At 55.2% G+C, this 14015-nt stretch overlaps 1 long non-coding RNA gene across 1 annotated transcript; it reads left to right on the top strand.

Moving 5' to 3' along the window:
* Window positions 1-5602: 5602 nt before the first annotated feature.
* LOC120393346 lies at window positions 5603-7929 on the top strand. The gene is made up of 3 exons (XR_005592004.1): window positions 5603-5725; window positions 6559-6666; window positions 7807-7929. It is a non-coding gene; the product is annotated as an uncharacterized LOC120393346 (long non-coding RNA).
* Window positions 7930-14015: the final 6086 nt, after the last annotated feature.

Here is a 14015-nt window from a genome sequence, read left to right as displayed (position 1 = left end):
GGAGGGAAGGGTTACAACACTTTGGAGGACAAAGCTAAAATTCAGAGGATCTTGGTAAATTGGAGAACTGGGCTATAGACAACAACATGAAATTTAACAAAGACAAGCGTGGGTGCTGCACATAGGGAAGAACAACCAAATACACAAATACAGAATGGGGAAACTGGTTTGGCAGCAGCACTGCTGAAAAGGACCGGGAGTTGTGCTGGATCCCAACCTCAACATGAGTCAGCAATGCGATGCTGTTTCAGAAAAAAGAAATGCAATTTTAGGTTGCATTAACAGAGGCCTCGCATGCAAGTCACAGGAGGTGACAGTACCACTCTACTCAGTGCTGGGTAGGCCTCAGCTGGAGAACTGTGTCCAATTCTGGTCACCAATGTATAGAAAGGATGTAGAGAAACTGGAGAGTATCCAGAGGTGGACACAGATGGTCAGAGGGATGGAATGCAATGCAAGGTGTCTCAGCAAAGACTGAAGGAACTGGGTATTTTGGTTTGGAAAAGAGGAGACTAGTTGGGGATATGACAGCAGGCTTCAAACACTTGAAAGATTGACATAAGAAAGATGGAGAAAAGTTGTTCTCTTTTGCCACAGATGGCAGGACAAGGGGCTATGGGTTCAAACTACAGCACAGCAGATCGAGATTAAATCTTAGGACAAACTTCCTCACTGTAAGAACAGGAGGTTAATGGAACAGATGCCTAGGGAGGTTGTGGAAGCTCTGTCATTGGAGGTTTCAAAGGCTCGCTGACTGTCTGGGATGGTTTAGACACAGCAAACCTGGCAACTTGGCAGGGGTTAGATTAGACAACCCTTGCAGCCTTTTCTAACTCGATGGTTCTATGATTCTCTGAGTTAAGGTCCCTCTTCTGCAGTGACAACCAGGCCTTAAGGGTTGGCTCCTGGCCCTCACTCAGGTAGCTCCAGCCAGGCCTTTCCCTCTGGCTGGTGTGGGGGAAGGTGCTCCCAGGATCCCGTCTGGATCCTCCACAGGTCTCTTTCTGCTCTTTACCCGTCTATCAGGGCACCAGGCACCAGCTCTCTCTGAGTGAGGGAGCTCTACCAGCTCCTTGCAAGACTCTGGGCCTCACCCACCAGCCCCCTATGTCTTTCTGAGCCCCTTTTCTCCCCTCTGTGAGACAGCAGGCTCCATTTTACAAGCAGCCCTGCCCCTACCCCAGGCTACCATCACCTGATGTCTGATCCAGCCAGCATCCCAAACCATCACTGAGGTGGGGGCTAACTGCACACTGATGGGGCTGAGCCCAAATTCCCTAAAAGGGCCAGCCCGCCCCTGACACCACCCACCTGGCAGGGGAGGGGGAAGCCGCTGCCAGGAGTCAGGCCGGGCTGCAACAGGACACAGATGCAATGCCCTGGGGGAGGCAGAGGCAGAATTATGTGTAACCGTGACACCCCCCTTCCCTGCCTCTCAACACAACTCCCTGCTGAAGCGCAGGCCTGAGCTCTGTCTTTTCAGGGCTTCAAAAAAGAAACGTATTGCACAGAATTGAAGCTCAGAGCTACGGTACCAGCCCCTGCCTGTAGGGGTTAACAACAGCTGCCAGTCAGCTCAGAGAGTCCCAGACAATTTCTTAGTGAGCAGACGTTTAACACACACACAGCCCCTCGCAGACAGTATGTGGGACACTGTTCAGGCCCTTCAGCAGCCCGGTTCGGCAGTAAATCTGTGGGGTTCCTTACAGAGACTCCAGGTGCTGTTACTGTTACATGTACTTCAGTGCAAGGTAACAACACAACACTCACGTGTGGAGTTTGGGCCACACCTTCCGAGCATTCCCCTCTGACCTCACACTGATCATGTCCCAGTCTCTGGGGGGGGGGGGTCCAAATGTATGTGTCCCCCCTCTGGACTCTCCGGGTCAGAGCTGACTCTGGACCCCTCGGTCACTGCAGAGGGGCTGGTCTCTGCTGGCCGGGATCCTCCTCAGGCAGGAGTCAGGCTGCGTCGGTCCCAGGATTTCCCCTCCCCACAAAGGGGTGCAGGGCTCAAGGTGCAGGTTACACAACTACACTAAACTGCAAACTGTCGTCTCTAGCCCAGCGCCCAGACACCCCAGCAGGCAGCAGCCCTGGACTCGCAGCCAGAGCAGAGCTGAGCATGTGGGGACTGGTCTCACCTAGGGAGCTGGAGACTGAACTCAGCCTGGCTGGGGAAGTTTCCCAGCAAAACTCGACAAACTGGGAGTCATCAGTGGAGAGGAAAAAGCCAGCAAGGCTGCTTGTCCTTCCTGGAAACCTCCGGTCCAGCCCCAGAGATGGCGGCCGAGGCCGTGTCTACGCTACAAAGTCATGTCGGCGTTCAGCCACCAACGTTGTGTATCGCTGGGCATGTGCCCACTTGGCTGCTTGTGCCAGTGCTGCTCGTACTCACCAGGAGTGCTTGTGTAACACGCTAACCTTTGATTCCACCGTGCCCCCTCTCATCCCATGTTACCGCCGAGCAGCGAGCAGGGTCTGTCTCTTTGGCCAGCAGAAATCCCACCCGTGGATGGTCACACATAGGAACAAGATGCAGATTTGGACAGTCGTGGATGCCCCAGGATAGGGCCGGCCTTGGGCGGGCGATGTGAGTGACTGCCCAGGGCGTCATGGTCGGGGAGAGGACATGGTCCGGAGGCAAGGAGCAGAACACAGGCCTGGCCCCACACTGCCCCAGCCTGCCCCTCACCGTGCTTCAGCGGGATGATGCTGGAGGCCCCACAACACAAGTGGGCCCAGGACACAGAGCAGGATGCCATGGCTGGGGCGGGCTGGGGTATCCCAGGAGGAGAGGGCCCAGGCTGCCCCAGGCCCAGCCCCTCTGCTGCACGACCTCCGACAGCCAATCGCACGCGCGCGCGGGATGATGCCTTTACGCTCGCCAGAGCCCCACCCGCAAGAGGGCCATGAAAGGCTGGGCCCAGGGGCTGGAACAATGTGAATAGTGGGGTGCTGAGAGCCACTGAACCGAACTGTAACCCTGCATGTGATGGAAACGCCTCCAGCCAGGGGTGCGGCAGCCCCTAGATCCAGCACCTATGGCCAGGCGCTGCCGACAGAGCGCTGTCATCCGCTTCCCTCACGCCTCCTTCCCCCATCCACCTGTCTCTCCCTCCATGCCCTCCCCTCCACCTCCCTCCCCGTGCAACCATCTCTTATCTCCACACCTCCCACTACCCCTCCTTCCCTCATCCAACCACCAGGCATCACTTCCCATTTCTATTTCTGGGCCAGGGCTGCTGTCAGAGGAGGCTCTAACCCAACAGGCTGCTGAAAGGACCCACAGGCCAGTGATCAGGGGCTCGGCTCAGCAGCGAAGGCAGGACAATGGCCAGGGACAATATCTATGAGAACATGCCGAGATGTGGAAGCTGCTCCCCAGCCCAAAGGTAAGCACAGAGGCTGCACGGACCCTGGACTCCCGCTGGCCTCTCCTTGGCTTTGTGGTCTCTGCAGGCGTCCTGGGCAGCGATCGCTTGCTCCACTGACCACGAACCCAGAGCTCAGCCTTGTGCTGGCCAGACAGCACCACGGGCAGTGGGGGAGGGTGCTCGGTCAGTGCTTCCCAGTGCGTTCTCTCCCCTGCCAGTCCCCAGCGGGAGAAGGGCACAGGGGGAGAGATGGGAGTCCCTGCACGGCATCCCGGCCTCCTGCCGGGCAGCGCAGTGCCATGGGCTGGCCATAAAAGCCAGCCAGGCTCCCCCTCCCCAGCTCACTGCCACCATCAGCCTCTCCCAGGAGAGATCACCAGGGTCGAATCCTCACAGCGCCCATCTCTGGGGACCAGCTCCCTCTCATCCCCCCATTTCACAGTGACACCTCCTTTCCTTACCCTCTGCCCCTTCCCTGCCCGAGCACACGCGTCTAAACGTGAGCAGGGGCAAGGAGATGTAGCTGTGTTAGCAGAGAAGGGTTTTCCCCAGGGCTCGGGGATGGGGAGGTAAGGGAAGGGAGCCTGTTCCTCAGGACAAGGAGCAAATGGAGCTGGAAGAGCTGAGATAAGGACCAGGCTGTTTTCCTAAAGCTCCCAGCACAAGGGGCCCCTCTCAGGGCTTTGGCTGGGTGACTGGGCAAGAAAATGGCAAATGAAATTCAATGTTGATTAATGCAAAGTAACGCACATTGGAAAACATAATCCCAACTGTACTTATAACACGATGGGGTCTGAATTAGCTGTTTCCACTCAAGAGAGGGATCTTGGAGTCACTGTGGACAGTTCTCTGAAAACATCCACTCAATGTGCAGCGGCTTCAAAAAAGCGAACAGAATGTTCGGGATCATTAAGAAAGGGACAGAAAATATCCTATTGCCTCTGTATAAATCCATGGTACACCCGTCTTGAACACTGCGTGCAGATGTGGTTGCCCCATCTCAAAAAGATATATTGGAATTGAAAAGGTTCAGAAAAGGTTAGGGGTATGGAGCGGCTGCCATATGAGATGAGATTAATAAGACTGGGACTTTTCAGCTTGGAAAACAGACAACTAAGGGGGAATATGACTGAGATCTATAAAGTCATGACTGGTGTGGAGAAAGTAGATAAGGAAGTGTTATTTACTCCTTCTCATAACACAAGAACTAGGGGTCACCAAGTGAAGGTTTAAAACAAACAAACAAAACGAAGTATTTCTTCACAAAATGCAACCTGTGGAACTCCTTGTCAGGGGATATTGTGAAGGCCAGGACCACAACAGAGTTCCTAGATAAGTTCATGGAGGACAGGTCCATCATTGGCTGTTAGCCAGGATGGACAGGGATGGTGTCCCTAACCTCTTTGCCAGAAGCTGGAAATGGGCGACTGGGGATGGATCATTTGATGATTCCCTGTTCTGTTCATTCCCTCTGGGGCACCTGGCACTGGCCACTGTCCGCAGACAGGATGCTGGGGTAGATGGACCTTTGGTCTGACCCAGTCTGGCCGTTTTCACATTCTTATGTTTGGTTGTACAGGTCTCAGCTGAACAAGGGCCTGTTTATCCCCTTTGGTTTCAGTGCAATCCAGATGCCGTGTGGCAGCTGTTCTGGATTTGAACACATAAGAGATGCAGTGGAAGGGTCAGGAGACAGGCAGGAGATGGGGCTGATGGAAGTGGAGGGTGCAGCTGCAGACAGCGGCAGCTACGCACGGGGCTCAGCTAGGCTCTATGCAACGACAAAGGAGAAGCTGGATATGAGTCCCCAGAGTGCCTTTGTTGCCAAGGCTAAAGGCATTTTGGGCTGTACAAGTTGGGGCATTGCCAGCAGACCGAGGACGTGATCATTCCCCTCTATTCGGCATTGGTGAGGCCTCATCTGGAGTACTGTGTCCAGTTTTGGACCCCACACTACAAAAGGTTGTGGAAAAATTGGAAAGAGTCCAGTGGGCAAGAAAAATGATGAGGGGCTGGAGCACATGACTTATGAGGAGAGGCTGAGGAACTGGGATTGTTTAGTTTGCAGAAGAGAAGAGGAGGGGATTTGATAGCTGCTTTCAACCACCTGAAAGGCGGTTCCAAAGAGGATGGTGTTGGAACAGTTATTGGATCTGGGGGTGGAGTTTCCTCGGTCAATGGCATCTGAGCTGTAACTTTCCATGGATCGTTTCTTCTTCTCCTTCAAGGAAACCCTCCTGAGACATCGGTCCTTTGGCGGCACAGGGCACGGGGAATCATCGTCACTGCTGTCCTTCTCCTCCTGGGTCTGGCCCTGGCCACGTCCCTCCTTGCTGTGATACTTCTAGGTAAGTTCAACTGCAGCTCCATGCCCAACGTATGCCAACTTCCATACAGGCCAGCTAGGTCAACTGGAGGGGAGGGGGACACCTCCACATTTCAGCAGAATACCAACTGCGTTTCCAGTCTGTCCCTCCAAATAAATCTCCTGCTCCAGGGAGTTTGAATGGAGCTGTAAGATCTTGCCCTGCTGGTTTGATACTAGCACAAACTTTCTAAGCTCAGATTGTTGGGTTTAATTCCCTGCTCTGTCCCTGCCCTGTCCCTGCCCTGGAGCCAGCAAACAGCTGAAAACAGGGAGCTGGAGTGGAGAGCTCTTGGAGGAGAGGGGAGACAAGCCCCTGTTCCTTAGGGGCAGTGAGTGGCAAAGACGACTGGTGCCTCCCCGTACTGGGGGGCCACAATCTAAAGGGAGGACACGTGGCCGCCCACGTGTCTCCTCTGCCCAGCGACCCCTGTGCCCAGCCCAGGACCACCATGCACTCCCCACCCTGCCAGATTTACCTGCGGGGGGCTCTGTCCTTCTCCCGCTGCGCCTCCCCCCAGCACATTCTGCCGCTCTCCCTGGCAGCCGGGCGGGCGAGGAGCAGGAGGGAGCCACGTCTCATGAGGCTGAAGCCGGCCGCTCCAGGTCACTGCTCTGTGACATACACCAGGAGAGAGCCCCGAACGGGGCCTTGGCTGTGCCCGTGTTTCCTTCCTCGGGAGGGAAGCTGTCCAAGATTAAAATAAAGACGTCATAGAGAACAGCCTGCACTCGGATCATGTTCCTTCTCTGCGCATGGCTGGTCTCCAGCCGCAGTTCAGTTCGATCGCTGACCTGCAGACGTGTGATTTCTAGATCTCCAGGCACAGAGCAAGCTGCAAGCGGTTGAAGAAGCGGTGCAGAAGCTCCAAGTCTCTCTGCAGCCTGACAACGCCTCGGACGCGTCAGCAAAGGGTTCGGACAGTAAGTCGCGGGACGAGGGTCTTAGGCATCAGGGTGGGTCAGCTCCTCCCTTGGTCTGGAAGCTGAGCACTCTCCTGCCTACAGGGATGGTGGGTGCCTGGCATCCTCCTGCTCCCCTCCGTAGACTTCCCTGCCAGGTGGTCCCGTCCCCTGTCTAATGAGCTGCTGCTCTGCACCTTCCTCTGCCAGCGGAGGCTCTGTTCCCAGGGACGGGTGGCTGCTCCTGGCTCCCTCCTAGCTCCCTTCCTGGCAGTGGCAGGCTGGCTGCATCCGCCCCATGCTCCTGCGCAGGATGCCTAGTGGTCACCATCTTCCGTCCTTTCACTGTTGCTCCCTTCGCTCCATAGTTTTCACCTTGGCCCCTGTATTGTCAGGGTTGCATTGGCGGGAAAGACGGATGCAGCTCATGAGACACACAGGGCCGAATTCAGACCCTGCTGTAAGCAGGATGTCAGTGGAGCTGCACTCGTGGGTCTCCATTTCCCCCCCAGTCCTGGAGCCCTCCCTGTGCAGCTCCAATAATTTGGGTACCTGCCACAGTCCCATTGCTGGAGGCAGAGCGCCCCCTTGTGGTCACGTCTCACAACTGTCTGTCTGTCTGGCACAGGGCTGCACATACAAACCCGTCCATGGATCAGGTTATTCAGCGTCCAGTCAGAAAATGGGCCTGAACTAAACCCCGGCACAGAACTCGCCTGAACGCTGGGCTGTTCAAAATCCCGGCCTGGAGCCCGGGGCCAGGGCTCGGGGCCATGGATGTTCTTGCAGCCCCAGCTCTGCCCCATGCTGCAGGGGACCCGCTCACAGCTCACAAGGGGGGAGCGATTGTGAAGAGGTGGCTGGGGAGATTCGGGGGACAGGGCTAGAATTCAGGAGAGCTGGGGTCAATTCCCAGCTCTGCTGCAAACTTCCTGTGTGATCTTGGGCACCTCTCCCTGAACCTCAGTTCCCCTGCAGGAAAATCATCCTTTATTTCTCCCACCTCGTGTGTATTTTGACTGTGAGCTGTTGAGAGCAGGGACTGTCCCCTCCTGTCCGTACAGCACCTGGCACACAAGGGCCGGCAGGTGCTACTCTACTGCACGTGCTGATAATCAAGTGTTCTGCGTCTCCACTGACATCACTGTGACTTTCTTCTAGCTCTGCAGCTATTGGATGAAGCGCAGGCAGGAGTCCGGAAGCTGAAAGCCCAGCTGGGTAAAGTCAGTGCAGCGTATGGAGAAATCCAGATCCAGCTGGACAACGTCAGTGCAGCGCAAGCAGCCATGCAAGGTCGCTGCAGTAAGTACTAGCTGCAGTGCTGGCTGGTGCTGTTTCTTCTGGTGCGAGGATGAGCGGAGGATTTCAGGCTCCCAGACTGACAAGCGCAGCGACTTTCTCCAGCACCGAGTTCTCTTCCATTGAAAATCACGGTGGCTGCACCTGGGCCCACACCGTGGTGATCGGTGTGGCGATAAATTACACCCTCGGCCTCGTTAGCCGAATGGGAGCACCCACTCAGAAGTTCCCCGGGCTGGGGGCAGCTGAAGGGGAAGAGAAATGCAGCACTAGACACCCTGAGCTCACTGTGTGTGTCCCTGTGACGTTAGCCTGGGCTTCTCACCTCAGTCTCTGCTCTAGGTGACGTGCTGACAAAGGTCTCCAGGGCTGGACGTTTTCAATGGGAACCTCTATTACTTTTCACATGAAAAAAAGGTCGTGGGACGAGGCCGAGCAGTTCTGTGTGTCTCAGGACTCGCACCTGACCTCTGTCTCCTCCCATGCGGAACAGGTGGCGCAGGAAGCTCCTAGGGGCTTGGATAATGGGTCAGTGCCTTGTTTCACACCAGAAAGAGGTGGAAGGTGGCAGCTGAGGTTGCAAATCTCTGATGTGTCTTGTGGCAAATTATCCCGCAAAGGATCACGAAGCCTTGGAACCTGACTCAAGGGTTTCACTCATCAGTTGAAAAGCAGAGATGTGGCAGAGGAACAGAGCCAGGATCTGGACTTCCCAGAGTCTGGGGTGCTGGGGAGGGATTTGGGGTCAGGCTCATTTCTGATTTTCCCTACTTCCCATGTAGCATTTCCTGCAAACCCAATGGCCTTTCCCAGTGAGGACCCCTTTGATCCCTCTCCCCAGGCCTGAGCTCCTGCTGGACAGTGTAGAAGCCTGTATCTGGAAGGCTTGTGTGCAGGGACCATGCACCTCTCAGAGAATCCTCTCTCCCCACGTGCCCACTGCAGCCCTCATCCCAGGCCTCTGCAGCACTTCCCGGAGGAGGAAAATCCCACCCTCCGGCAGGGCCAGACTTTGCACCCAGTTCTCTGCTCCGAGCTTTGCCTCCTGCAAGGGCAGGGGCTGGTGTGAACTCTGAGGTGCCCGTCAGTACCTGCCGCAGCCCAGCTCTGAGGGGGCCGTGGAAGTGTTCTGAGACAGGTCCTGCTGTTAGCCCCAGGCAGATACAGATACAGATACAGACACAGACACAGAGCTGCTCCAGGGCTCCCTCAGGGTCTCCCAGCTAGTCACTGTCAGTGTTGGGGGCAGGACACCGCGTCTCCCGCTGCCCAGTGCCCTGCTCACACCACCAGACGCCCTTTCCTCTCCCTCAAAATCTGTTCAGCCCAGGCAGCTGCGGCTGCATCCTGCAGCTCTCTTGGGTGACCTGCACATGCTGCAAACTGTGTTGTGCAGGAGTTTCTCTCCAACGAGACCAGGGACAAGATCACTGGATTGGACTCACCGACCGGGAGACAGAAGGCAGCTGGCGCTGGGTGGGCGGCACAGAATACAGAGCAGGCGCAAGCAGGGGTGAGAGGCGTGATTATTTGTTACATGTTTGGTCACAAGCTCTTTCGGGCAGCGTCTGTGCGGCCCCTGGTGTCTATGCAGCACCCAGCACAGTGGGCCCAATCCTGAGGAGGCCCGGGCGCTGCCACGGCGGCAGTGAATCCTCTCAGGAATTTCTGCTAATGCCCCTTTGCTTAGAGCAGGAGCCTCAACACGGAGTGTGTGTTCAGTGCCCACTGAGACCCAGGGCCAGAGCCTCCCCTAGGTAACTCGGCATTGACTTGAATGAACCACAGGGATTTACACCAGCTGAGGATCTGGCCCCAGAGTCGACTCAGTGCAGCCAGGAGTCTGGGTGGCGGCAGGTTCGCTCTCCTTGGGATTGCGCTGCGCTCTCCTCGGTCAGGCTGGGCATGGGAGGCTGTGGGGCCGGGGCATGGCGGGCCAGCTGCAGTCAGTGCAGTGACCTCAGGGGCTGTGGGCGAGGCCCATGCGCAGAGCCAGGAGAAGTTAATGACTGGCCCGCTGCCCTCTCTTCCCGTTCCTGCGTTCCCATCTGGGGTGCCTGGGGCGTGCTGTGCCACCTGCTCTGGTTCTGGGCACTGAGATCCAGTTGCTGCTGCTCAGCGTTTGGAGCCACACACTGACTTTGGCTCTTTGCTGGCCTGTCAGGCGCAGGGCAGGTGCTACCCCGGCCGTCAAGAAGCCCTTCGTTACCATGGCCACAAGAGCTGTGGAGAACTCTGAGGGGTGGCGGGGGCTGCATCGGCTTCACGCGTCATTGCTGGGTGTCTTGGTCCCCTGCCAACAACAGAGTCCACAGAGCAGAACTGAGCTCAGGAATTGGCTGTGGTTCTCCACGGAGACATTAACACTCTGATCCGTAGGTTCTGGGGCGGAGAATGGGCAAACAATCACGATCGGAGAAGGATGGTGGAAGACTGTGTTCACACCGAGCCAAGAAAGCAGAATTTGTGGAATGATTACAAGTGCACTGAGCCTTTCAGGTGGATTTGTAAGCAGGCCCATGGACAGGCTGGGCTGTGACATTCAGGTCCCAGCACCTGAGAAAGCGCCTTAATTTCCAAGCTATGGAGCATGTTTTCCAGCCACCTGCCGATGAGAGCCCTGTACACTGGAGGGCCGCATGGGATGTGCATCGCAGGAGCGCTTTGTCTTGCTGTGATATTTCTGGTTGTTGCAGCGACAGCTGCCTTATACCGCTCAGTGTGGCTGGCTCTGTAATTTGTATGTTTCCAGGTCTGTCACTGAATAAATTCCTTGGATTGTGGAGTTATTGTTTCACAATCACCCAATAAATAATGATTTTCTTGACTTCTGGTAGTCAGACCTGTTCATGATGACAACAGCACCTCCGTTATCAGCCTCTTTGATTATAATGTCAGGAGTTATTTCTGAGGCTGTGGATGGCATTGCGTTCTGCACAACTTTGGTTATGAGGCAAGTGATGTTTTTCCACAATTTCTGCTTGTGCATGTCGGCAGAAGCATTCTATGTATAGGTCAGACTGTCATTGTGACCCTCAGGAGTCTACCAGAAGGAGGCTGCCAGACAACTCTCAATACCAAATTCTACAGGCCACTTTCCTCAGATCCCACTGAGGAATATACTAAGAAACTGCATCATCTACTCAGGACACTCCCTACACTAGCACGGAACAAATCAACACACCCTTAGAGCCCTGACCAGGGTTATTCTATCTGCTACCCAGGATCCTGACCGGAAATCCTGGACACTCCATCATCTCTGGCACTGGCACTCTTTATATACAGTCTCCCACAGTATTCTTTCCAGCAAGTTAAAGAAGTATGGGCTGGATGAATGGACTATAAAGGTGGATGAAAGCTGGCTAGATGGTCGGGCTTAGCAGTAGTGATCAATGGCTCCATGTCTAGCTGGCAGCCAGTTTTCAAGTGGAGTGCCCCAGCGTCGGTCCCGGGGCCGGTTTTGCTCAATATCTTCATTAATGAGCTGGAGGATGGCATGGACTGCACTCTCAGCAAGTTTGCAGATGACACTAAACTTGGAGGGAGTGAGTAGCGGCTGGAGGGTAGGGATAGGATACAGAGAGACCTAGACAAATTGAGGACTGGGCCAAAAGGAACCTGATGAGGTTCAACAAGGACAAGTGCAGAGTCCTGCACTTAGGAAGGAAGAATCCCAGGCACTGCTACAGACTAGGGACCGAATGGCTGGAAGCAGTTCTGCAGAAAGGACCTAGGGGTTACAGTGGGCGAGAAGCTGGATATGAGTCAACAGTGTGCCCTTGTTGCCAAAGAAGGCTAGCGGCATTTTGGGCTGTAAAAGTAGGAGCATTGCCAGCAGATCGAGGATGTGATCATTCCCCTCTATTCGACCTCAGTGAGGCCTCATCTGGAGTACTGTGTCCAGTTTTGGAATTTACACTACAAGGAGGATGTGAAAAAAGGAAGAGAGTCCCTTGGAGAATAACAAAATGATTAGGGGCTGGAGCACATGACTTATGAGAGGCTGAGGAACTGGGATTGTTTAGTCTGCAAAGAGAAGGATGAGGGATTTGATAGCTGCTTTCAACTACCTGAAAGGGGGTTCCAAAGGGGATGGCTCTAGACTATCCTCAGTGGTACCCGATAACAGAGCAAGGAGTAATGGTCTCAAGTTTCAGTGAGGAGTTTAGGTTGGATATTAAGAAAAACATTTTCACTCCAGAGAGTGCTGAAGCACTGGAATGGGTTCCCTAGGAGGTGGTGGAATCTCCTTCCTTAGAGTTTTTAAGGACAGGCTTGACAAAGCCCTGGCTGGGCTGATGTAGTTGGGAATTGGTCCTGCTATGAGCAGGGGGTTGGACTAGATACCTCCTGAGGTCCTTCCAGCCCTGAGATTCTATGATTCTAAGTACTGTCCAGATATGTGGACTCTCTACTCAGACCCTATGCCACTAGCACTCCCAGCTATCTCCATGACACCACTGATTTCCTGAGAGAAAAAACTACAATGCATTGGTGATCTCCCAGAAAACACCACCTAGCCACCATGGATGTGGAGGCTCTCTACACAAACATCCCACACACAGATGGAATACAAGCTGTCAGGAACAGTATCCTGATGATGACACAGCACAACTGGTTGCTGAGCTCTGTGACTTTATCCTCACACACAACTATTTCAAATTTGGTGACAATATATACCTCCAGACCAGTGGCACCACTATGGGCACGCATGAGCCTGATATGCCAACATTTTTATGGCGAAGAAAAAGCTGACCTGGAACAACGCTTCCTCAGCTCCATCCACTGGCGTCCCTTCTCTGCCTATGCTACATTGGCGACATCTTCATTATCTGGACCATGGGAAGGAGACTCTGGAAAAATTCCACCAAGATTTCAACAGCTTCCACCACCATCAACGTCAGCCTGGACCAATCTACATGGGAGGTCCACTTTCTGAATACCACAGTACAAATAAGTGATGGTCACATTAACACTGCACCCTATACAAACCTATGCGAGAAAACCTGACACGCTATGTCTACCGACCTTCATGCCTCCAGCTTCCACCTTGGGCACACCACACGATCCATTGTAAAATAAACAAGGTTTTCAAAATGTTTAAGAAAGCGTTATTTAAAAATTAAATTAAAATGCTGATCTTATACGCCAGCCTGCTCAGCTCGCTGCCAGCCTGGGGTTCTGTTCATCTAGGCCGGCAGCGGGCTGTGGGCTTGGAAGCCTGCGTCACAGGACCCCAGACCTTGGGGGTTCAGGGCAGAAGGCTGGGGTAGGGGTGGGGTTTCAGGGATCAAGGGCAGAAGGGCTGGAGTGTGCGGGGTGCAGGGCAGAGAAGGCTGGGTGGGGGGTCAGGGCAGAGGGCTGGAGTCATGTAGGGGTGCAGGGCAGAGGGCTGGGTGTGGGGGTGCTGGGCAGAGGCTGGGTGTGTGGGGGTTCAGGGCGGAGGATGCCGCAGGGCTGTGGGGTGCAGGGCAGAGGGCTGGGTGTGGGGGTCAGGGCAGAGGGATGGGAGTTCCAGGGCCAGAGGGGCTGGGGTTCCATGGCTCATAGGGGTGCTCCCAGGCCCCCCTGTCCCTGAGTGGCTCCACAGCAGGGGCTGGAAGGGATGCCCTGTTCACCCACCCCCTTCCCCCAGGCTGCGTCCCTACGGGCTGTGTGCACGCTGCGCCTGCCCCCTCCCCCCTGGCAAGGGCCATCCCAGCCTGATGGGCGCAGGGACGGAGGGCAGAAAGCTTTGCTCGCTGGGGGAAGAAAGCGGGGAGGAAGCTTGGCTGCGCAGGACCAATCTTCTGCCTCCTGCCGGCCCCGCGTGAGAGAAGGCGGTGGGCAGCGGGGAGCTGAGTGGGGCGGGGGGCGGGATAGCGGCAGGCAGCTACGTGCCACTCAAAATCGGCTTGTGTGCGTGTTAAACGCGTGTGCCGTGGGATTGCCAGCCCCTGGTGCCAAGCCAAGCACTGAGGTCTGGCCGTATCTGCTCCAACCCCTCAGACGAGAGACCAGCACCTACAAGATCTTCACCCAAGCGTTCTCAAAACTACGATACCCCACGCGAGAAATGAGGAAACAAATCC

The sequence above is a fragment of the Mauremys reevesii genome, unplaced genomic scaffold (genome assembly GCF_016161935.1).
Source record: "Mauremys reevesii isolate NIE-2019 unplaced genomic scaffold, ASM1616193v1 Contig188, whole genome shotgun sequence".
NCBI lineage: Eukaryota > Metazoa > Chordata > Testudines > Geoemydidae > Mauremys > Mauremys reevesii.
The sequence above is the reverse complement of the archived record's forward strand: the minus strand, read 5'-3'. Positions and strand labels throughout refer to the sequence as shown.